At 42.9% G+C, this 26,729-nt stretch overlaps 1 protein-coding gene across 14 annotated transcripts in view; it reads right to left on the bottom strand.

Moving 5' to 3' along the window:
* WWOX (WW domain containing oxidoreductase) overlaps positions 1–26,729 on the bottom strand; it is a 1,024,395-nt gene that overhangs the window by 983,176 nt on the left and 14,490 nt on the right. The gene's annotated exons all lie outside the window — the stretch shown is intronic.

Raw genomic sequence — 26,729 nt, 5'->3', positions numbered from 1 at the left:
ATTAAAAATATTGCATAACAGTACCTTCAGGCTGTGTCTAAGACATACATGAATCCTAGATGAATTTTACATTTAGACTTGGGTCTCCTCCCAAAGTATCTCATTATGTTTACGTAAATATACCAATATACTTTTTTTTAAAAAAAGATTTATTTTATTTATTTGAAAGATAGAATTACATGGAGAGACAGAAACCAAGAGAGAGGTCTTCCATCCGCCAGTTCACTCTCCAGATGGCCACAATAGCCAGAGCTGTGCTGATCCAAAGCCAGGAGCTTCTTCCGGGTCTCCCATGTGGGTGCAGGGACTCAAGGACTTGGGCCATCTTGTACTGCTTTCCCAGGCCACAGCCGAGAGCTGGATTGGAAGAGCAGCAGCCAGGACTAGAACTGGCGCCCATATGGGATGCTGGCACTTCAGGCCAGGGCTTTAGCCCACTGCTCCACAGCACCAGCCCCCCAAAATAATTTTTAAGAAACCCCAAATCACAAACACTTTTGGTCCCAAGCATTTTATTTAACAGACATTCAGTGTATACTTTCTAGTGTTCTCATTAAATGCAAACAGTTTATTGATTCCTTAGGAGAGATGAACTTCCCTTTTTTAACAACTCTAAAATTTATCAGAGGTTTCCTTAAGTGGACAGCATAGAATAAACCAGGAGTTTACAAGTGTTTTCTATGAATAGCCAGACAGTAAACATGGCGGACTTTTCCGTCCATATGGTCTCTACACAAATGCTTGGTTGTGCTGTTTTAACACGAAAGCAGTGAACAATACATGAGTGAGGGAGCACACGGTGATCCAGTAAAACTTGATTTACAAAAAACTGGCATAGGAGGGATGCATGTTCCCACGTACCATCGTTTGCTGACCCCTGGAATAGATAATGCCTTTTTTTTTTTTTTTCGCTGCGGCCAGTGCACCGCGTTGATCCGAAGCCAGGAGCCAGGTGCTTCTCCTGGTCTCCCATGGGGTACAGGGCCCAAGCACTTGGGCCATCCTCCACTGCACTCCATGGCCACAGCAGAGAGCTGGCCTGGAAGAGGGGCAACCAGGAAAGAATCCAGCGCCCCGACCGGGACTAGAACCCGGTGTGCCGGCGCCGCAAGGCGGAGGATTAGCCTAGTGAGCCGCAGTGCCGGCCGATAATGCTCTTCTAACATTTACTTCTAAACCAACCTGGAAAAGAACAAGCCTGGAAAGACAGGAAGGTCACCTTTACCTACACATTTTCTCTGAAAGAAATGCCAATAATCACTACAGCCAAGTTCAGAAGTTTCATGGAAAACAGACAGTTTAGCTGTAAGCAATGCACAAGTTTCTATGAGACCATACATAGAGAGAATCTTGTTTAAAAAAATAGTTTAACTACTCATCTGCATATTATGTTTGTTTCACCAAGAATTTCATTCAACTTATTATAAGTTGGCTTTGCACTGGAAAAGCTAGATACTTAACTATAAAGTACATCTTGCCTCTCTCGATGTGTGTAAAATTGACAAATGTGTTGTTTTTGGATCTCAGAATTCTGGAGAAAGCCAACTTAAATGAATTAAGATGACTAATGTGTTGACTCTGTTTCCAATCCAACAAAATGTTAATGTAAGAACCCATGTCATATGATGCTATGTGTTTTACCTCAAATTTTACATCAAGTATTGAATAAGGCAGTTTCTAAGTAAATTACTTAGCTAAAAATATTCCTTCAGCATAGCAGTAACTCCATTTTGCTAAAATAAATAGAAATTTGAACATCTTTGCTCAGATCAGCCTAAACAAGAAATTTTAAGAATGCAAACCTCCAGTGTAGTCAACAGCACTGATTCCATCTTTCTGTCGGAAGTAGCACAATATCATGTATCAAAGGGATTCATTTAAAGTTACTCACCCATAATCATGACTTCGGGCAAAGCTCTACACATAACACTTGCCCAAGACAGTGCTTTCCTGACAGGCTACCCCAGTGATCAGATCCAAGGTGAATGACCAGCAAGATATCATGAATATAATTTTGAAAATGACAAGCAGTTCTGGACACACAGCTACTAGTGGGTATTGGCATTACGCATTCTTTTACAGCATGATGATGTTTTTACAAAGGTTTTCATTGCATTTACTGCATATTTGGTTGAGGAGATCCTAAACCTATAAGCATACACTGCTATACAGTTTTGTTTTAAGTAAACTAATGTTAGTTTTTCATCATGCTATAGAGTAATTTCAATTTCCACAAACAGTAACTATTTCACTTTGAAAAGCTGTTCAAAGTGTCACAAGGCCTGAATCCAGTTTTGTAAATATTTTTACTGTACCTTCCATGAATATGACACTAAAGGTTGATCTTGGAGGTTTACCTAATTCTAATACCAAATCTTTCTAGTGTTTTTAATTATATGTATTGGTCACCAGAAGAGGCATTTCAATAATTATCTTTAGCGGAAAAATCAAATCTGTTAAGAGATTATCAATAGAAAAAAGTCAGTAATTAGGGGGCCCCATCTTTCAAAAAAGAAGAAAAGTTAAAATTTTATAAGGAAGAATTTAGAAATCCAGGGACTAGAAATGGCAAATACATAGAATATATGTATTTTGCCTCTAGGTTTTAGATTCAACTATGACAGGCTGTCAGTAGCTGAATTTTTTTTTCCTTACTTGCCCGTTATTTAGGAAATTTCTATTGTTTAGCAAAATAGAATTCTGAAACGAAAAATATTTTACTGATTACATGCTGATGAAGTTCAATTAGAAAAGTGCCCATTACAATTGAAAATAACAAAAACATTTCTAGGCATATTTCTAATCCTATTCAAGTCAATGGATTTTGATGAATAAAATTACTCTAAAGCAAAGGTATTTAGCTGCTACTCCAGATTAAAATTCCTAAAAGTATCAGGACTTCTTAATTCAGTGTCCATGACCGATCCTTTCCTCTCCCCCCAAATCATACACAAATGCTATGAATACAGTTATGTTCTCCCTGTGGAAAGGGGCCAGAGGTTCCATTATATTCACAAAACAGTACAGGATGCAAAAAAGAAAAGGTTAAAATCCAGCAGTCTTAGATTTTTTTGTTAAGCAGAAAGCTGTGAAAACACTTTATTCTTCTGAAAGATAAACAGAATGAGGTATTGTATACTTGACAAAATACAGCCCCAGAACAAGTCCAAGGGTGCAATCAGACCATCTCAGTGTTAGAAAGGGACCTTAACCATTACAAGTCCACAGCCCTGCTCCGCCATTTAGTTGCCTCTGCAGCATCTTAGATAAGCAATCACCAAGACTGAGAACTCATTTGCTCAAGGCAGCCAGTTCTCTTATTAGTTCTTCGTGGGTGACAGAAACACAACGTAAGAGCGAGAATTCTGAAAACCATGCTCCATGAGACAGCAAGCTCTGCAGGGGCATTTTGTTCATTGATGAATCTCCAGATCCCAAGACATGGCAGACCAGAGTCCTTGTTCATTAAGTATTTGTTGAATGAATTCTATGAATCTGGGTTGCATCAATGGGAAACAACACCTCCTTTATAGCATCACTGTGGGGGGTTTGACTTCTGTTCCCTGGATAAAGGAATGTTGCAGTCCTAAGCCCTACTGACTCTGAATGTGACTTTACTTGGAAACCATGCCCACACAGAGGTTACACACGTTAAAATGTGGTCATTAGGGTGAGCTCTAACCCAATGTGACTGGTGCTTTTAAGAACTGAGAAGTGTGGACACAAAGAGGAAAGACAACATGCAGAGAGACAAGGAGAATATCTCGTGTGGACACAGGCAGAGGTGGAAATGACGTCAGGGCAAGCCAGGGGACATCCCAGGGCTAACTGAAGCTGCAAGAGGCATGGAAGGATCCTGCCCTACAGGTTTTAGAGGGAGCACAGCCCCAGCAATGCCTTCATTTCAGACTTTGCAACTCTAGAACTCAAAAACAATACATTTCCATTGTATTAAGCCCCCCAGCTTGGAGTATTTTGCTATGGCAGGCCCAACAAAATAATCCGACAGTTTATGAAAAGACCAGAATTCATCACCAACTATGACTCATTCATAAGGCTGACACAGAGCCCTTTAACCTGCGATGGCATGCTGTAGTAGACTGTATTTAACAGAGCACAAGGCAGCTGAGTAATGGTGAAAGGGGCCAACCCCTGTTAGGTACCTCTTGTGCACCACTTGCAAATCCCTATGTCCCGTCGAAGTGTATCCACGGCTCTAAGACACTAATTCCATGCAATCAGACCATTTCAGCCAAGGAGAGCATCAACATTCCTATCCTAGACTCTGACACCACAGCATGAGAGCCTATAGAAACCTGCTCAGCACCCAGCACCCATACATGTGCACCACAAAGCACCGGGACATCAGTACCTGTGGGGTCATCTTTGTTTGATGGGGATGGAAGCCTCTCATTCTACAGATAGTTCTGAGGCCCATTTCATGAAGCTCCTTGCAAAGTCCCACAGAACTGAGCACTGGCTGCCCTTAGCCCTTAGCACTGCCCAACTCAACCACACACACTCGCCCTCCTCCATCACCTAATTCTCCCATCCCTCACTCCTTCTCTCTGAAATCACATCCCAGATTATATGTAAAGATGGCTTTGTGTTAGATTCTGCTTGTGGCAGAACTCAGACCAAGGTTAAAAAAAAAAAGTCTTAAAACATCTACAACACAGAGATCTCACTACCTAGTTTTGATAGAATTTCCATCAATAAGGAAAGTCTTCTCCTATTCAGTACTGCCTCTCTGCAGAATTCAGTCCACTGGTCCTTGAACCATCCCTTTAGGTGACCTAGACTTATGTATCTCCTACATATCTATTGCAGGACTTCATTTATGTAAATCCTTTCTTTTACCAATTAACTAACCATTGGCTCTTCAATGGGTACACCCAGGACACAACTGAATGACTTTACCAGCCTTCAGCTTGTACATGCTCCACCCAGAAATGAACACAACGTTCTAGGAGGTGGTCCTACCACTGGGACTGTTTACCTCTTTCTCTAAAACAAACCATGAAGATTTCCGCGAACCAAGGGTGCAAACAGGTTGTCTACGTCAGAAGCTCTAATGTTGCAGGACACAGTTGCATAGGGCAAACACCCAGGAGCAGCTGTAGATAAGAGATGCCAAATGAAGACTGCAATTCAGAAGCCCCGTCTTCAACATGTGCTCCCCTCTCACATCAGTGGAGTGGCACATTAAGCACTTCACTCTGCCTCTCATGCAGCGCGGTGCACATGGTTCTTGCAAGCTTGATTATGGGCTATGGCAGTTGGGTGATTGCTACTGAAGTCACGCAAACACCTGCTGACTTCTCAGAGTAGGCTGTTTTATTATCATGCAGGAAACAAGATATTTTTAAAAAAATCAAGAGATGCGATTCTAACTTTATTTTTATTTCTTGAAAAAGCTTAATTAAACCCAGAGCTCTCTTTAACTTCTGTTCTCCCACATCAAAGGTAGAAAGACCAATGCCCATGAGGAATTTTCACTTGGACCCTCACTGCAAAGCAAGAGCCAGATTCAGTCCCAACCTGTTCTCCCCTTGGCTTTCACATCCTTATTTTCAACTAACCATATCACGCACATCTTTACTGCTCAACTGAGTTCTAATGAGGCATTATAAAAAAATAAAACAAATTAGTTGCACATTTTAAATGTCCATTGGCAAGTGTAAAAACACAGTTCTTAATATAAGAAGTAAATTTAATAAAATTAAAAAGGAGTATTTCAGTGAAGACAGAGTAATTGAAAGGCATACTGTGCAGTCAGCAAAACCGGGCTGGCTCCTGCAGGATTTTCAGAGGGACTGGTGCTGTGCTATACTACTCAGTGATTCTTCTGCAGCTCCACCATCGCTCCCCTGATGTCGATGGAGCAAACCCTTCTGACAGCTGGCCAAGCAACCTGCTCAACAGCCTTCCTCACTGAAAGCCTATCTGTGCATATAAATTCCCATTCCGCTTGAGCTAAGCTCCCTCTCCTCCTAACAACACTCACTCACCTGCTCTTTCATATCCTCTGACAAAATTTTAACGTTCACGCACTATGGAAAATATTTAGGTCTATGCTGCTAAATGTACAGATCACATTCAAGGAGAACACAAGGAACCACAGTTGTACAAAAACCTCTTTTCCTATCTATTGACAATTCTGTTCACTACCAAAGAGCAATCCAATAAAGGAGGACAATACTTATTGAATACCCAAAGTGGAACTGAGACTATGCCAACTGTAGAGATTTCTCTTACCAGCTTGGTTCATGAATCTTCTGTTTCAGAGGTGAACCTTACATCTGTACCTTTTCATCTCTTAAGAAAGATCATAATTCTCTGTGTCAACATATATACAAAATTGTCCATAAGAAATTTAAAAAATTTGTCCTAAGCAAAAAAACGTTCAAATTGTTGGTGAAGGAACACAAGATATGAGATGGCAAGCAACACGATTTTAGTTCATGTATTTGAACTCTTACAGCTCTATGAGGTTGGTGTCACGATACTCAATTCAGAGAGGAGGAGACACTCTAAGGTTAAGAACAAAGACCAAGGTTACAGAATTAGCAAGGTATAAAGTACTAAAATCAATGGAGTATGCCCAGCAATCAAGTTCTTTGCCTAGTGGCTGAGGCACCCAGACCCCACACTGACATGCCTGGGTCTGAGTCCCAGTACCAGCTCCTGGCTCCAGCTTCCTATTAATGCAGACTCCAGCCATCAGCAGTGATGGTTCAAATAATTGGGTTCCTGCCTCCTAGCTTCAGCTTGGCCCAGCCCCAGCCACTGTCTGCATCTTGGGAGTAAACCAAAAGATGGAGGAGCTCACTTGCTCTCTGCCTGTCAAACAAACTTTAAAAGACATTTAGAATATGTCTGCTTATCTAAGGAAACACTTATCATCTAAAGGAAAACGAAGTAGTAGACCCACATTTAAGCTGTCGTCTTACTTTCCTGGTACGCTCTAGTTTCTTATTGATGGAGTAAGGAGAAAGCCCCTCCCACTTTTGTGCCTTTCTGGGTGGAAGAATCTCTATTTGCATTAACATCCCTGTCTCCCTCTTCCACTCTCACTTGTTCCTGTCCATGTAAGTGATACAACTTATTTGAATTTAATTATAGGAAAAACTGGACACATGTAGCCCTGCCTCTCCACTCCTCTTACAGGGGGCACACTCCCTGCTCTAGGCTCTCAATGTTACCCATGATTCCTGGCAAAGCTCTGCCCTCTGGTGAAGTCTTTACCCTGATTCCTTACCCTGCCTAATTCTGGGGTTCAGGAGTACAAAGCCCACCAGTCCACAGATAACATCATATTCTCCAAAGCCACTTCCTTGGTGATTCAGGTGATGTTTTAGTGTTCCATTTGACTTCTCTATGCTCTTACTTCTCAATTAGATCATCAATAGGAAAGACAACAGGTGCTTACTAAGCCCCTCAAACTCTAACATCTCTTTAGGGATTAACAGATCAACTTTTCTCAGATTTCTCTAGTGGGAGAAAAAGCTGGACTACAGGCCTCCAATCTACCATCTAAGATCAGTGTAGAGCCGGCGCCGTGGCTCAATAGGCTAATCCTCCACCTTGCGGCGCTGGCACACCGGGTTCTAGTCCCGGTCGGGGCGCCGGATTCTGTCCCGGTTGCCCCTCTTCCAGGCCAGCTCTCTGCTATGGCCAGGGAGTGCAGTGGAGGATGGCCCAGGTGCTTGGGCCCTGCACCCCATGGGAGACCAGGAAAAGCACCTGGATCCTGGCTCCTGCCATCGGATCAGCGCGGTGCGCCGGCTGCAGCGGCGGCCATTGGAGGGTGAACCAACGGCAAAGGAAGACCTTTCTCTCTGTCTCTCTCTCACTGTCCACTCTGCCTGTCAAAAAAAAAAAAAAAAAAAAAAAAAAAAAGATCAGTGTAGCTACAGATTTCAAACCAGGTTAGAACTTACATAGGGAGCCAAGGTTGCTAGCCCTAGTCCCCAAAAACCAAAAGGCTCATGAGTCACAGCATTAAGGCCAGATCCGGCAAGGTCTAAAGAGAGGAACATGAAATGACAGACACCAAAGTATGCACTCAGGGAACAGCATCCCTTCCTCCCCTGTCCTGGGAGGTGAATAAGCCTATTATAAATCTGAATCTGTACTACAATTAAGTACATTTCTCCTGCTGTATGTTATTCCTTGTTTCATTGTATCATTGCAATTTTTAAAAAGCTTAGGCATATCATGAAATCCCATGCTTTGTAAAAGATTCCATTATAAGAGTAATCATTATTGAACCTTTTATCCCAGATGTAATTTCTTACATGTTACACAAGTTTGGCACGCATTGTGAATTTCAGCCAAGGTTGATAAAGTTCAATAACTTGGCTAACCAACCATGTGTACTACTCATTATAGAAGTAATAAATAGATTCATCAAAATGGACATGAAAAAGCCGTAAGAACATCGGATGCCATTTCCAGCCTGCCTCATAAAAGCACCTCTTGGACTTTAATATAATTTTATATGTAGTTATCACACCTACCCATCATTCAACACTAGGCATATATGTAACAACCACCTGCCCACATTCGCATGCTGAATAAACCTCAGTCACAAAGGTCAATTCTCTATTCCAGAGATCTTAAAAGTCATAAATGCATAGGTGCTTACATGTTCAACTCATTCAAGAATTCCTAGCAAGTGGAGGAGCAAACACATACACATACCTATTACTTTTCCTTGCTATATCTTTGGGGGTCAGTTTTAGTTGAAATGGGCTTTTTCCCCTCAATAATAATTCCAGCTTGATTATTCTTTGAGTCTATTGAGAATCAAAAATGTAGTAGAAAACCAAGGGATGAGCGGAGAGTAAGGTAACTGTCATTGGTGGGAGGAAAGAATACAAGTTCAGAGAACGGAAGAATCACCAATGATCAAATGTCAACAAAGTTGTATTATAGTCAACAAACTTGGATGTAATAACTCAACAGGATAATAAAAACCCGAGCTATTTACATTGCTGAAAATCCTGACTCCACCTGGTACACTTCTCTTACTCTTATAAAACCAGATTCGAGCACTGTTACAGATGTTCAAGGAAACCGAGGCCCACCCTTCTCAGAAAGAAACTATCCCCCTACACTGGGTAGACCACAGGGCAGCTGGCTAGCATCATGCTCTGAAGTGAACAGTAAAGGGATGATGCAGGTTTCCAACATGGGCCTCCAGTTGTGAATTCTCTGCTAGGTAAGCGACTAATCCCAAGTTGCTGCATGAGGGTATGTTTTCTCTGCATCCCAGCAGCGGAAGCCTGAGGGTAGAGTCTGCCTTGTCTGTTTCTCATCCACATCCTGTCTTCGTTCATAAAGGTAGGGGGAGACATGTCTTTCTGTCACAGGGTCTGCAATGTTACAATCTCCATTTCTCAATATGCACGCAGCCCCCTTTCTCTGTGCATCACCCCTGCTTGCCGTGCCACCAGCACTCTGTGTCACCAAAGAACATGCTATGTCTCAGCTGAATGCTCTCCTCTGGCTTTTCTCTCTTGCATACTTCTCCACAGTGGGATCACTGTTTCTTTTTACATCTAACACGGGGTGGGGGGAGGGGGGGGACAATCAAGATATCTAAAACCAAAATTATACCCTTAACAACAGGAAAATATTCCCTGTTATTAATTATAAACAGTACCTAAATGATCCCAACATTAACCAAATAAAGTGAATATTTAACTCAGCATAAACAAAACATTGCAACAGTGGAGTGCTTTATGCTCTCAAGAAGTCATTAACTGCCGCATTCTTCTAGGAACTGAAATACCACAGTGACAGATACTGATGTATAGAAATTAAAGTAAAATATGAAACTTAACAGAACGGAGAGATAAGCCAGGGATGTGCTCTGAATAACGCAAGTCATGAAAAAGAAAAGTCTCATACCAATTGCCATGATGAAAAAAAGATTACAGGAAACTAAGGAAGGGGGTTTAGTGGTTCCCAAAAGTAAAGAGTAGGTAAGATTCAGCGCACATTACAAAGTATTCAAATTATATGCACAAAAAATAACCTTTACATAGTCCATACTGTTGTTTTTTGCAATGCCTGACATTAAAAATACAATTAAATTTCTAAAGTAAATTTATCTGTTTATCTAATTTATTTATTAAATTTATCTAATATCTAATTTATCTAATTTATTTATTAAATTTAATTTAAAGTAAATTAAATTTGTAGTAATCCAGAGATGCTATCAAAAATGGCAGATGGAGACCGGCGCCGCAGCTTATTGGGCTAGTCCTCTGCCTGTGGCGCCGGTACCCTGGGTTCTAGTCCCGGTTGGGGCGCCGGATTCTGTCCCAGTTGCTCCTCTTCCAGTCCAGCTCTTTGCTGTGGCCTGGGAAGGCAGTGGAGGATGGCCCAAGTGCTTAGGCTCTGCACCCGCATGGGAGACCAGGAGAAGCACCTGGCTCCTGGCTTCGGATCAGTGCAGCGTGCCAGCCGTAGCGGCCATTTGGGGGGTGAACCAACAAAAGGAAGACCTTCCTCTCTCTCTAACTCTGCCTGTCAAAAAAAAAAAAAAAAATAGTAGATGGGGCAGGGAGTTCGACCCAGAAGTTAAGATGCCACTTGGGATGCCTGTATCCCATACTGGGATACCTGGGTTTGAGTCCCAGCACCACTTCCAACTCCAGCTTCCAGCTAATGTGAACCCTCAGAGGCAGCATACAATAGCTTGATAGCTTGGGTCACTGCCACCCACATGGGAGACCTGGACCAAGTTCTGGGCTCCTGGTTTTGTCCTGGTCCAATCATAGCTATTGAAAGCATTTGGGGAATAAACCAGTAGATGGAAGATTTTCTCTCTGTCCTTCAACTAAAAAATAGTAATTAAAAAAAAAGAACACAGCTAACTTTCTACAAGAATTTAACACAAAACCATCCTGCTGGCATATTGACTCCAAAATCCAAAACTAATATTTAAGCAAATAGTCTAAGTCAACATTAACATCGTTTGCCATTTCTTATTCATCGCAAGAGTTCACTCTCCCCTACCAACATGCAGACACACTAAGAAAGCCATACTATACAAGCAATTCTTAGAGGAAACAGACAAGGATTATTTAAGGAAACACATATGGCTCCCTAATACCTGTGCAAAAGCCAGAGAAATCTGTGAGGAGGGTGGAAGGAATTCACAGTCCATTGACTGTAAATTTGGAATCACTTATTTCTAAATGTGACAACTCTGCAGTGTTTTGCTCCCTTCCAAGCTTAGCCCAGCCTTGCAGGTACACCCCCAGCTTCTGTGAGCCAGTTTCCCTATGATTAGCTTCCTCTGGCTGACACGCAGCTTCCAGTTTGATCTTACTATTAATTTTAAGCCATCTGCATGTATTCCTGGGAAGATTAGCTGGAAATTATTTCACTTTCAGGTACTTCTCTCTGGGCCGCTTAAACAGAACACATGATATTTAGAGTTAACTTAAGAAAAAGAATGTCCTTTAAAAAGTTAGACACTATTAAATTCTTCAATCCAAACCAGACCAGTTTTTTAACAACCAAAACATGACATCTAGCAGTCAACCCCTGAATACTGAATATGCCATCCTACTTTAGCTAACTTTTCCACTTTACATAATCGGTCATAAAAAGGTTGCTTAGAATTTAGTAGCTCCAAATACTACCCAGAAACACGACTGCTTTTCCTGTAGCCTCGACAGAATGTAACAATCAGAAGTTTAAGCTACAATTCTCCACCTCATGTTCAAACACTGTGCTCTGCAGCTGCCAGACCATTCAAGGAGCCAGGAAATGGAATGGAGCAAAGAAGAATTATGGCAATTATAAAACCTCCCTGCTATATATTGTCAGATTAATAACCAGCATTAGCAGAGCTCAGCTATACCATCAGCAGTGTAAGGAATGAAGAGCCCAGAGCTACAGGGCAAAGTCATAACGCAGAGCAAAGCAAAGAAGTTAACTACAGGAAACCCAGCAAGAACTGGAAAAGAAATCTGTCCACAAAATAAAACAAGTGTGCCAGCAGTTCATACTAGCCAATCATTTTTAGCAGTGCTCCATGAAGAATGTATTAACTTCTCAGATTATAAGCACCAACATCAAGATATTCGATGACCTTTTAGGGAAAAAAAAAAAAAAAGTATGCATGCTTATTAACACAAGGAAAGCAATGGAAATGTGAGTGAGATAAATTGCAGAATAAGCAATTACACCCGACCGTGGATCCACACACTGTTCAGGTGTGGAGGACTGGGAGCTCACCACGTACCTCTTTCAGGTCTTGCCTTCCTTTATAGTTACTCAGAAGTGCACAGAAGTAAAGTTTAAGAGACTTAAAGGTAGACTACTTAAAAGGTAGTAGTCAAGACAGTAAAATTTCTCTCCAATGTATAAGAACATATTTGGCAATTTATTTGCAGATTTCTCTGCAAGAATGAAAAAATAGACTTCAGTATTTTCAGATACAAACAGAAAAAGTAGTAACTGGAAACCACCTAGAGGCACATATATATACAAAGAAATGTGTGTGGGAAAAAAATTACAGTATAAAGAAATGCATTGAGATGTTCTCTCAAACAACAAAGATCATGGTACTATGACTTGGTTTGGTTGTTCCTTCCTAAAGACAGAGACCCTGAAGTCTTAGCACCTGGTACTCTATTGTCAGTAACTGGTAGATGACTCAACGACAGACTGAATCAACGGTATGTCTGGCTATGAGCCAGCCAGTCCAGCCTCCTCAGAGAATCCTCTTCATAGACACTATGTCGAGGCTGTGGACTCCAGAAACCGCGGGTCCTATCAACCACATGAAGCAGTTGTGCTTACTGGGGGGATGACAACAGGGGGCAGCAGGGCAAGGAGGCCACCTGGAGAGCCAGCTGAGGTCCCTATCAGCCCAGGCTGCAGTAACAGAATCCCACACATGGAAGGCTTCAACAACCAACGCTTACTTCTCACAAAATCCACTCAAAGGTCTGAGGGTCAGCCTGGTGGCTTCTCGGGCAGAAGATGCTTTCTCACTGTAGCCCCACAAGGCGTCCTCCTATTCATGACGCAGTCACCTCCAGAGACCCCCACCTCCAACACCATCACATCACGACTCAGATATTAACACGAACTGGAAGCTGCGAGCAGGACACAAATATCCAGTCCACAGCACTAGATCGTCTGATTTTTCAAAATCATCAGAAACCTTGGTTTTTTTTACTAAGTAGAATATCCTGATTTTAACACATTGACAAATAATCCAATTAAAAACAAAAACAGAAGTGTGTATTTAGCCTAGAGGTTAGGACATTCTGTGTCCCACATCAGAGTGCCTGATTTCAACTCCTAGCTCTGGCTGACTCCAGCTTCCTAGGAATGGCCACCCAGGGAGTCAACAGTGATGGCTCAAATGACAGGGCTCCTGCCACCCACAAGCAAGACCTGGAATTCCCAGTTCCTGGCTCCAGCTTTGGCCCAGCCTTGGCCATTTCAGGAATTTAGGGAATGAATCAGAATGAATCAGTGGATGGAAACTCTGTTCTCTTGGTCCTTTGTGTGTATGTTGTCATCCTCTAAATAAATGAAAAACCACAACAGGCTACATTTGTGTGGACCACATAAAACTTTGAGGGGCCAGATACAGACTACAGGATACCAGTTTTTATCTTTATCCTAAAAGCTGACTGGAAATCTCTACTCTTTTTACCTTTTAATGCATTTTTATTTTCAACTGACATAGGAATTAAACATATTTATAGTGTACATTGTTTTTAAAAAGATTTTACTTGAAAAGCAGAATGACAGAAACAGAGGGAGACAGAGACAGAGATCTTCCATTTGCTGGTCCGCTCCCTAAATGCTCTGAACAGCCAGAGATGGGCCAAGCTGAAGGCATGAGCCTCAGACTCCATCTAGATCTCCCACATGGATGGCAGGGATTCAAGTACTCAGGTCATCCTGTGATGCCTCCCAAGGACATTAGCAGGAAGCTGAGTCCACAGTGAAATAGCCAGCACTCTAACCAGGCACTCTGACACGGGATGTGGGCACATCAACAGCAGCTTAACAAATGGTGCCACAATGCCCACCCCTCCAGTCTGACATCTCAGTACATGTCTACAATGTGTATGGATCAGATCATGTATCATTTGTTCCTCTCTTAGCCAAACAGCCCCCAGGGTTTGGAAGGGAGCAAGCAGACACGTCTCCTGCCCTCAATCCCAACCACGTGACTCCAAGCACACACCAGAGTGCAAGTTTCAGACACTTACGGACCACCTTGCTTCTCGAACTCAGACCGGTGGAGGCAAGGTCTGGGAGGACTACTCCCAAAACTCTGCTAATAGTCAGACACACCATCCCAGAGTACCTTAGGTAAGGAAAAAGTAGCGTGGGGACAGTGTCTTTTCATGCTGAAAATCAAAGAGTCATTGGAGATGACTGGTTGGTTATCTTCTGTCCTAGGCTGGGTAATGCCACACCTCCCTCTCCCTACACACAAACACACATCCTAATCCCTGTGAATGTCACCTGACACAGCACAAGGTCCTTTGCAGATGTGATTCAAATGAAGATCCTAAGGCGGGCCCTGAATAGAATGACAAGGGTCCTTCTAAGAGGAAGGCAGAGGGAGATTTGAGTACACAGGAGAAGGTCCAATGGTGGAAGTTGAGATTAGAGTGATGTGCTTTGAAGGCACAGGGTCAGGCCACAAGCCAGCGCCAAGCAGCCCCCTGAAGCTTTGGAAAAGGCAAGGAAACACAGTGTACCCTAGAACCTCCAGAAGGAACCTGCCTGCTGACACTGACTTTAACCAGTAACACCAATTTCACATTTCTGACTTTCAGAACTGTTATGCTATGTGTTTGCTTTAAGCTACTAAGTTGGTGCTGACCTATTACAGTGACAGGAAATTAATCTGCCTTCCCAATCATTAAACAGGCAAGAAACACCCAAGTAAGACATTCCCACATGTATACCCTGGTGCATCACAACTACGTACTGCAATGACAACACAGACACAGCCAGCTCCCTCTTATCAAAGTCCTCCCTCATCAAGCCAGCAGGCAAAAAACAAGGAACTCCGGGGCAAGCAGCAGCTGTTTAAAGTGCACACGGACTGACAGCTCCCATGTCAGCTTTGCAGGCTGAAAGCATGGTAGCCCTTGCCAAAAACCTGACTCCACTTACTGAGATGTTTCCCCATATGGATCTGTTACAGTGCTCTTGTCAAACAGTCTACCTGGTAACCTTATGTGAATTTAGAATTCAAACTTCCTTCGCTAATAAAGTTATAACGGCATTTTTTTTTCTGGTAATGCCATTTGGGAAACATTGACAATCTCTCAGCTGACAGAAGCTTCTTGAATCCAGTTACCAACTACATAAGCCATGGTCACCTTATTATGCAACAAAGACACACATGAAAACTAAAGGCAGTCAGAAGACACTATACTGAAAGATGCAGGAGGCATTTTAAGTTTCTATTTGAAAGGCAGAGTGATAAGGAGCCAGAGAGAAATGGAGATGGAGAAAATGCCTCAAATCCCCACAACAACTGGGGCTGGGCCAGGCTGAAATCAGAAGCCTGAGCTCCATCACTGTCTCCCGCGTGAGGGGCAGCAACCCAACACCAACTGCCTCCCTGGGTATACATTAGCAAAAAGCTACGTCTCAAGTAGAGGATCCAGAACTTGAACCAGGCACCTCGATACAGGAGGTGGGCAATGGCTTAACCTGATGCACAATTCCTACCCCAAGATGCAGAAAGCTTTCCGTATTTATCATTATAGGCACTGGTGGCTGACACAGCATGTCTCTCAATTTCAAAGAGGCTGTTTTCATTCTTTTGCTTCATAGAATCACCAAGAAAATGGTTTCCAGAATCAAGATGTGGCTGGCAATTTTATTGTTGTCACATTAAGCAAACTGCACCCACTTGACAAGTCAATTCTGCATCTACATCTGAATTAGCTCTGTGTTGTGAGCAGAAGCAAGGACCTGGGCAGGTGACACTTGAAGCAACCAGGAAGAAAGTACACTGCCCAGGAACTGACCGCATTTCCCCCTATGAAACTATGAAACCTCAGCACAACCACAACCCTCCCAAGTCTCTGCCTCTGTAGAGATGCCCTTCTTACCGCATCAACTTTCTGCTCCAGAGTTACAACTTCTCAGAACTCTAGATGGGTCAGCACCTGTTAAGATTTTCTAGTCACCACCACCACGTCAACTGCACAAGGCACAGTGATTTGACCTCTGGTTGCTTTTATGAGCCCTGGAGACAACACCTGCAGAAATCTCTCCACACACACCCCCAAAAAAGGATCCAGAACTACAATTTTGTTTCTTCCACTGAGGAATTACTCTCTATCTCCGTCTTCTCTCAAATCTTCCCTGCCCCCAGAGAATGCTCTGTTTTGCTATTTTCCCGACAGCAAGCGGCCTTCCTTTCATACAGTAATGTTCAGTACTACATTTCACATACTGTTTTATTTGAGCCATACAAAACAGTGACAGAAGTGATTATTTTCTTGATTTTACAAATGAGGAAAGTGAGGTTCCCAATAGTCAAGGGACTTGTGTCTGGTTACAGACCCAGTTAATGACAATCTGTCTCTTGGTATTCAGCATTCTCTTCCTACTGTGCCCGGGTAATCTGCACTCAAAGTACCGTACCTTTACGAGTGCAGGTAAAATTACATTCACTCACACATTCCTGAGTATGATCAAGGAAATCAGACAGCAAAGCCGAACATCTATACTTAATACAGCAGGCAATTCTATAAACAGCACTAACTCTAGTGAACAAGGGCTCTAATGCCAAACCCTTGGTAATGAAAGTGTTTCTGTGATGCATCATTTAAGGTACAAGTTTTCCTCCTCCTTCCTCAAGTTTAATAAATCTTTCTCACTTTGATTCCAAAGCCAAAAAAATTTTTTCTCTTACTTGATTTTTTCTGAATATAGCTATTAACTGACCTCCAACCAAAAAATACCTCATCGTTTCCTTTCATACCAATGAAAAGCCAATGCCCCAAGCCGTTATTTATGGAGATCATTCCAGGACAAACTCAGATACTACCGCAGCCTCTGGAGGACCCCAGAACCAGGAAGCTAGGAAAATACCAAAGAGATTTCAGTAGAAATCTGACCCTCTTGCTTCCCATTCCACAACTGGCTCCAGATTATTAAGGGCTAGTGATGAGAAGCAGACAACTCCCTGGGCTTTCAGGAGCTCCTCTGTAACAACGTTGCAACGGCACAGATCCCTTCACCCTTCCAAAGCCAGGAAGAGTTCAAAGGACAGTGACCTGCCCCACGTCATTGGGATGGGAAGCAGTCAGCCCAGATTTCCAAACTAGGTCGTGTCAAACAACACAGAGCCAGTATCGCTCTTCAGCACCTCTCCCGACGGAAAGCCCGCTATGGACAAAATGATCCCACTGCCAGAGGAGCTACCTTCAGCAATGGATGAATCTCACTACAGCAGAGCCAGGCTCATCACACAAGAGAAGGCACAGAGAAGTGTTACTCTCATTAATAGAACATCTGCAGGAAATGTGCAAAACCTGAAATCATGAAATCTTGCCCATTATGTGATCTTGGGACCCCATCACAATGGTTAAGCTGGTGAATCAGAGCGTGCTGGACTGCTCCCACCCTCCCGGCAGATACCAAAGAAGCGGAGCCCACAGCTAGAGTCATGCCCAGTGTCACAGGTATGAAACAGCTGTAATGATGCTAGTGCCGTAAGCTGGGGGGCTAGGCCAACTTCTTTAGAAATCTCACAGAACCAAATATACACTTAAAGTAACAGACACTTTGAGACAGATTAACTTCCAAGAGAAAGGGGTGTTCTGAAAATTATACCACATCAAGCAATCAATTAGCAATCAGTATATATCCAATACTTACACATAAAAAATGAAAAGGCAATTCATAAAATAAATACAAATCTCAGACGTACAAAAAGCTTATCAAACTAATAATCAGAGAAGTGCAAATTTACATGACGCTTTTTAAAAACGTGAACTCCAAAAGTTGGCAAGGGTGCAAGGCAAATGGGCATTCAAGTTGTTGCAAGCTTCCAAGGGTGCAGGTTGACAAAACAAATCAAAATACTAAGGTTAAAGAGAAAATCCCTTTATTCAGCAATTACACTGCTGAACTCTACCCAAATGTGCCACACTGGGGAAATGGCTGGAGCTGTACAGTATCATCCTATGCAGCCACTTAAGGGGCAGGGAAATCTACAATCCCAAGTTAAAAGAAAAGCCCACAGAAAGAAAAGAGAAACAACCCTTAGAATCATATACACTCAACAGTTATGGTATACTTCTAGCTGGGGAGAAACATAAGGTGTTTTGTCTCATCTACATTTATTTTTATTTGCAATCATCTGCATCTTCTACAGTTTCCATGAGGAAGGTATATTTAATAAAAAAAATTTTGAAAATAGTTACTTCAATGAAAAGGCATATAAAGCCAATTGGGTCCAACATGTGGCATATATACAAGCTTGACAAGTGCTGGTTCCTCTTCTCCCAGATTTCTTCCTAACACCAAAGGGCATCTCCATGAGGAGAATGCTGGTGTTCTATTCTACCAAGAGCACAAGGTTGGCCAGATACCTCCACCCCAGCTGCACTCAGCACACGGCCCGGCACACAGTGGGCCTCCCCGGACGTGCTGCACTTAGGGTTGAGACGGACGGAGCAGCTTGCAGAGACCAGTGCAGTCAGGACCATACACTATTATTTCTCACATAGGAAGGCAGCAAGTGCAGCGCAGAGGGGCCCAAGGATGGACTCAGGAGTCCCTTGCTCTAGCCCTAGTGCTACCTACCACCCCGGGCTGTGTGATCACAGGCAAATTACCTCACTTTTGTTCTTTCACCCCAACACCATTCCAAGAGGACTGCTAAGCACTGTGGTGGGAAATTCAGGACAATGGACAAAAGTTCTACCAATTTTACAGGGTTATCAGTGTGACACAACAATGATCAATAAATTTGAATCCAGAAAACAGAGTACATTTTAGAACCAAGGGTTTAAGTGAAAGATATGTTACTAGTTTCAACTCCATGTTCTGTACCACCACACCAAAACACTGGATCCTCATTTTTTCTTCTCTTTATGAAATAATGTTCATACAGAAAGCCTAGCTTCACTCACCTCACACCTAGGGAGAAACAGTCAAGACACTGGACCCTGAGTCCCCTCCCCTCATCTCCTTCTTCCTTCTCTCTCTCCCTTCCTCCCCCTGTCTTCTACACACCCTCCATCTGCAATCTTCTCTTACACCCTGAGGGGAGACCTGATTCAATTCACGTTCAGAAAAGCACTATCTGCATGTGGCGGCTAACATCAAGGACAAAAAAAAAAAGCCTGACAACAGATACTCCAAGATGTCAACAATCAGATTCACACTTATCACACCACTCTTATGTACCCCATTAAACTCAGGCCTGTGTAGATCAAGACCTGCACCTCACGAAATTTCCTGTTGTTTATTAAACCAAAGGGAGATAGTAAATTTAGGCAAGAAATTCAAACTACTGGAATTTGTTTTTGGGCCAAGCTACAGATGACGCCTGGATGGATCTTCACGAGGTAGCCCCCTGCTGACTGGCCCAGGGGTTATTCTGGAGCAGGCTGAGTGTTCCTATCTGATCAGTGCAGATGCTGCCAATGCCCCAGAAAGAATGCAGCCAAGCAAGCCATGGTCAAGGGGCGGGCAGATTCCGGCATCTCTGCTACACAATACATAAGAACTCCCCAGAGAGCCATCTCCTTCCAGCGATGTATTTGATCAACAACGAACACATCTGTGTATGAACGAACAAAATGCCTTCACTCTGGCCAAAGTGGTCTGCCGGGTTACAAACAGATTCTCAATGTCTCCAGGCTCTTCCATTTTCAAAAGTGAGAAAGTCTGAGAAAACGGATGACATAAATAAAAGTATACGTAACACAGTGCATATCTTTTGTCCCCATTTAAAATTTGAAAACACGGAGTTTGAGAAAGCTATACGGTGTTTTTTTTTCCTCTTGGGGTAAAAGTCTGTGTGACAGCTGAAGTATACAATTAATGGGCCAACCTCAAACTTTAGTTAGAGAGCCAAGGAAAAAAATCACCTTCACAATATCCTATGTGCACAGCACTGGCTATCTGCCCCACATTGAGTACTGGTTTACCATGGCCTTTCTCTTACCTAGCAAACACATGCTTAGCCAAAAAGACACCATTTCTCCTAGGCTAAGAACATAAACTTAATCAACAAGCTAATTAAAATACACTATATAATACTAGGTAAGACAGGTGACAGAAGACAAGACCACCTGATACTCTTTAAAGAAAACATAAGGTCTCAGGGCATCCAAAGGGAAATTTAAAGAGAGGCATTAATATGTAAATATTACAATTTTTACTTTGGGGGTGGGTGGGGTGGGGGGAAATCACATTATTGATAGGCCAACACACTCCAAGCCAGCAATGGCCTGAAAACACACGCCCTTGTATAATCTGGCAGAACAGGCTGCTCCCTGAGTACAATGGCCCTTTTTGTTAAATGGATCTCTCCTCCTTGGCATTTCATACAAACAAAACAGAAAAAAAAAAAAAAAAAGAGAGAGAGAGAGAGAGAAACAAACATGACACCAGTAACAGTCTTCAGTTTGAACTCTATCACAGAGAAGTACCAGACCTAAAAGATATGTTAGAAAAGTAAAAGGTATTATTTAACAAAAATGAAAGCAAGACCGGCCAAGAGGAAAAAACCATCTTGACGGCTACCTCTTTTGTTTAATTATATCAAAGGGCAACAGAGCCCTCTAGTGGAGGAAAAATAATACTATGTGAAAACTGCTGCTTTTAGCTGAAGTCACAGAAAATCCGTAGAACTTATTACAATTTGATGTCACTTTATTATACAAAAGCAGAAGATAAAATTATTTTACCTGTTTTGAATCTTACACAAAACCTCAGTTAGGGTGGAAATAATTCTTAAATATTTTTAAATTATGAGCTAGAACTATGTTGTCATTTAACAATAGCTTGGAAAAAAAAAACAATAGCTTGGATGATGCCATTTGTTATCTAACACCACAAAAAGTTAAAATCTAAAACTGCTCCCAATTATAAAATCAACTGATGACCCCACGTGGCAAAAGTTTCAACTGAGATCAATTTATTATATATACATACGTGTGTGTGTGTGTGTGTGTGTGTGTGTATAGTAATTTTGTTTACAGAGGATTACAAAATGTTCAGATGAATAACATTAAAATATTTTAGGTGGTATTTGTTTAGATAGTTAGCTTCCATGATAGTCTGATCATGTGATTTCTATGTATGTTCAAGAATATTTCAATGTAGAACAGCTAACTCCTAAGTTATTAAGTCAATTTCTTTGTAGTATCATTCAAGAACTGTACCCAATACAGTCAAAAACTGCAATAGTTTTTCAAACAAAATAATTTCAAGATAATTTTACTTATTTGGGCATATTTGAGCATAAGTGAACAGCATTCACAAATGCTTTTCATTTAAAATGGGAATTTAAATTCTTGAGAGGTTATTTAGATTATTTCAAAATTTCTTCCTCTACTTAATGACTACCAGATTCCTGAAATGAAGATAGACACCAGTATCTCACTAGTTGTTTTTTTTTTCTTTTTCAGTCAACTACCAAAAAGGAAACCTATCAGGCATTTCAGGATCCCAAGTGCAATAATTTCATATGTGTATACTGTACCCAAGAAAATTCTAAATTTAGGATAGTTTATGGATTTGAGTTTATGTAATCTTTTAGAACAAGTCAACAGCATGGTTTAGGGTTAAAGGCAAAATTTAGTCATTTTGTAGGTATGAAAAACAAGAAGAACCGAAGGTGTAAAAGAAGCTGTAGACCGTAACTGAGGTGTGTGGATATAAAATCTTAAGAATGAACACCCTTCACAGTATGGCCTCTAAATTACAAAATAAAGCCCTGGATTAAAAAAAGAGAAAGAGAGAGAGAATGACCACCCTTCTCTACATGAAGAAAGGCAAGTTTCTGGTGCCACTGCACAACTGGTTAAGCACACACAAGATGCGAGGATCACTCACAGGAAGGAAGAACCGCAACTGCATTCACCCTTTAACTGGAACACACAACTTGGGATTAAGAACCCGCGTTTCAGAAGGTGGGCTCTCTAGGCTAAGACAATCTCAACATTATCTGGCAGGAACATCTTTAGATTCCCTGCAGGACAATCTGATGTGGGCGGCTTCGACAGCTTGAGTATAGACTTTTGTATCTCAAAGTATACACACTGTCTGCAATAAAAGTTAGGTTTTCTGGTTAGCTGATATTTCTTTTTGACAAAAAAAAAAAAAAGCTTTGTTTTACTTAATGGGTCCCCTGGCTCAAAAATCGAAACCAGGCCAAGCTATTCAAGTCACAATATTTGATGCAGCCCCATTGTATCAAGGTTCAAAAGGTGAAAGGAACTTTTCATCCTGGCTGAACTCAAAGAAATTTAAAAATCAAATTGAAGCCACTACCGGTTTAAGATTAGAATTATCATCCTTACCAACGGACATCATAAAATATCTAATTTGCTCATATTTGTTAATAGTTTTTTAATGAAGGTTTCACAAAATCCTGGTTATCACTCCTTAAATATGATGAAAAGAAACCCATCTACTGACAGCAGCAATGGCAAGTGGGTTCCCACAAACATCCTCACTAATAAGAGTCAAAACACAGTAGGTGTTGTCCAACACTCAGGCATTCAATTACCTCTCATTAGAAGGACCCTGCGTTTGAGGAGCACACGGCAGCCTGCAGATTCAAGAGGCAGCATTCTGTGCTGAGTTATTTAAATGCACAGGCAAATTAGCTTGACTGGCAGGTTGAGTCTCTAAGAAAAGCCACTGGACCTTCCAGGCTAGGAAATTCCCAAACCTCAAATACTGCATCTCCTGAGACTTCCCAGTAATATTTGCATACAATGATTACCACGGTGAAGCCACTTCTACTCCTTCTTACCCAATCACAGCCAACAAGCTGCAACACCAGGGAACTGTCAGACACCTGCCCCTTCCTGCTCAGACTACTTTGAACCCCAACAGAAAGGCTGCTCAACAGCCAGGACCGTGGTGCCCTGGGCCTCTTCATGGGCCAGGAGAAGCTCTAGGTGAAAAGCCGACCTCTCCCTGGACACAGAGACGCTAACCTCCACATAGAGGGGTCCACAAGCTACAGCTTTCAATCTCTAAAGTTCTTTGGGTTCAGAAAGCTGATTAAACAAAGGTCAGGGAAAGAAAAATGCTAGTTAGAAGTGCTAACATAATCCTCATGGCTCCCTAAAAAGGAGGGAAGAAACAGGCAAAAGGTGCAGGATACTGATGGCACGTCCCCAACAGTGACACACAAGATGTGGCCACAACCCTGCCATAGCTATAGGCTGGGGCACACGATCTACCTGCATTTCATCTGCATTCTGGCCCACTCAGAGAAGGCTGGAAAGATCTCACGTAAGGACTCGATCACCTAATGCAGGCCTCAGAAAACTTTGTCTGCACAGGACCAGATGTCAGCACTTCAAGCTTCAGGGGCCATATGGTCTCTGCTGTAATTACTCAGTTCTACTCGAACAGGCAAAGCCCCAGACAATACGGGAACGCGGAGCGTAGCTGCGTTCCACTAAGACTTAACTTGCACAATCTGGTGGTTGTCAGAGTTAGCCCTGGTTCTTGGCCTGCCCGCCCCCACCTGCCCAATCCAGACTGCAGAATCCAGACGACAGAGGCTCCAAACCTGAACTGTAAAAGCCGCAATGTGGAGGTGGGCACTCAGTATTGCAGTGAGGACGCTGGCTGATTCAAGCTCCCTGCTCAAGTGCACCCGGGGAGGCAGGAGTGACATCCCCATGGGAGTTCTGGATGGAGTTCCCAGCCTTGGCTAACGCAGGCTTGTAAGAAACAGGCCAGCCAACAGGAGCTTGCTTTCTCATTCTGTACATCTATCTCTGTCCCTCTGTCACTCAAACATTTACAAATCAAGTTCAGTAGCAAAACATAATTCTTTATTCTGACACTTCCTCAAAATCCTCCTTCCAGCTTCCAGAACCAGCCTGATCTTTCTGAGTTAAATTTAGTAAGTATCCCTTCGATTGTCTTAGTAAATCTGATATCAAAAATTCAAAATACAGCTGTATCACTCTCACCCAGAGTAGACTGATGACCACAGGACAGACCCTGCTTGGAGGCCCCTTCAAAGGGCAGGGCCCTGTTCCATCCAGACTTCCCTTGGAGTCTGCAAGACAGCACTGCAGCCCTTCACATTGGAGAGCTCCCACCAACAGCGATTCCAACAAAGCAGAGCCTTGTAGGAGATTTTCAAAAAGGGAAGAAACAAACTACTAAAAATACCAGATTCGTAAATCTGCCTTCGTAAGCCAAATCAGGCGTCTATGGTGTTAGGTGAAGAGTCGCCACTACCAAAGTAATTACCGTCAGGTTTTGTTGTAGCCCACTCTGCTTCAAAGAGAGGACACCTTCAGAGGGCTGGGGCATCCAGCAGTTTACACACAAGAGACGGGCTCCCTGGAGCTGCCGGAGCCAAGGGAAAGCCAACACCATTCAAGTTGTGACAGAAGATGACTCCCAAGTGCCCCCAAAGTCTTGGAAATGAAGACACCCAATTCAGTCTGCATTCAGCCGTTTCATTTCAAACGGGCAGAAATAAAGTAGAGATAGCAATTTATAAATTGGAGTGTTTCATAGCTCAGTAGAAGGAAGGACTTTATCTAGAAGGCACAGCCTACTTGGGCAAGGGCACTTTCCAAGGCAGCCACGCAGGACATAAAAGCTAACTCAGTTATGACGAAAAGCCATGTGCCTATCTTCAGCCTCTTCTTGTCTGTAAGCCTGATACCACAGCTGCAGAGAGAAAGTGATTTGCCAGTATTTCACGGCCTGGAATATGCAGTATGATATTATTTCAAAAATTAATACAAAATCTTAACTCTGACCTAGCCTTCTGCTTCTCTAGAGTGCAGGGGGAGGGGGAAGGCGACTTCTGCATGAAGGTCAGAGCTGAGCACAGAGGGCACTCAAAAGGAAAGGCTGCTCTCCGCCACAGGGTCCACGACACCTACGTCCTCCTGGGCTCCCCAACTGGCCTCAACACCCACCTCGGCCAGCGACACCTCCTGCCGTGTCCACAATGCAAATCACGGACATCAGGGAGGCAGGCCTTAGGGAAGGAGCCGACTGTCAGACGCAGGGAGTTCTCAGCGTGGCTCCAGAGGTTTGCGGGCCTTTCTAACCAATGCTCCTGGTTCTTCTCCACCCTGCAGATTCTCCTCTCTGTCCTGATCACACAGCCGACTGGACACAGCTCCATCAGTCCTGAACGACAGTGTCAAGATGCCGGCTTCTCAGTCTTGGAGAGCGCACTAGCTGCCTTCCCAGGACTACTAGCAGCAGGCAGATGCAGCAGTGTCAACACTCAGGTAGAAATAACCTAAGTCACACACACGACTCATTAAGAAAATGGTCTACCAACATGATTCAAGCCAGGAGGTCCTCCAGCTGAATGTCAAACAAAAAAAGCATCGTGCCTAAGTCCTTTCCTTTCTCCTCAACTACTCTGTGCTACACAGGTCCACGCACGCCCACGTGAGAGGGCTCCGTTCATTCCACACGCCACACTGCTCACTGGATGACAGCCTCCAGTCACGAATTCTAACAGTGCATCTCTAGTTCTGATGTTGACACCGATGTAGAGAAGGCACCTGATGTACAAGTGCACAAAGCAGGACTGAAATACTCTCAGCCCAGGATGATGTCCGAGCGATGATTTTTAAGTAAGTCCACTTCAATTTACAAAAAACTTCCATTTGTTTCTGTACCTTATTAGACAAGTAGAGTCAAAAGTCCTGCTCTGTTAGACTTGTGACCCTGTACTATACAACAATGGATGCTGTAAGAATGGATTTTTACCTCCCGTGTTTGCCCTGATGATGCCAGGGAATGCTTGCAGGCTTGAGGAGGAGTCATTCAAAAGAAAGAAAGAGAAACAAAGAGTGCAGGGGATAAAAGCTATGAGAAAGGAAACCAATGAGGGGGAACTGAGGGGGGAGGAACTACGGGGGTGGGAGGTGACAAAAGGACAGGGAAAATGTGACACAAGACAGCAGAACGCAACCCCACTTCTTCTAACAGTAAACCTGAAGATGCAGATCCTTACTCAAAGCAGTTGGTTCTCACTGATTCTGATATTCATGCAAATGGGCCAAACAAAATCAAACTCTGGACAGTGACATGTGAGTATCTGCAGGGCTGCTGTGCCCCCAAAAGCACACGACGCTGAAGGCAGGGCACCCTCCTGAGCCGCCTACCTCACGATGGTCACTGCAGTTCATCTCTGGCCATTAAGAGGGTTAATTTAGAGGGTAAGACAAGGACTGATCTCCAGTTTTATAAAGAAATAAGATCCTATTCCCAAAGGAAAATGATATGCTCACTGACCAATCGAAACCCACAGTACCCTTTGTTCCAAAGTCATGACAGGTTGCTGCTCCCCGTATCCCATTACCAATCAATTCTGGTTTGAATAACCCAGGTAATTGGAATATGTCCGTACACCACACAGACCAGGTCAAAAACTCGGACAGAGCCTCTCGTCTCTAACCCCTGAATACCAAAATAGCCACGATCTTTGCTGAGTGCTCAGCTTGCAGAGA

This window comes from Oryctolagus cuniculus, chromosome 18, assembly GCF_051225735.1.
Source record: "Oryctolagus cuniculus isolate XC-2025 breed Fujian yellow rabbit chromosome 18, ASM5122573v1, whole genome shotgun sequence".
NCBI lineage: Eukaryota > Metazoa > Chordata > Mammalia > Lagomorpha > Leporidae > Oryctolagus > Oryctolagus cuniculus.
Note: the sequence above shows the minus strand (reverse complement) of the source record. Positions and strands in the feature narration are given on the sequence as shown.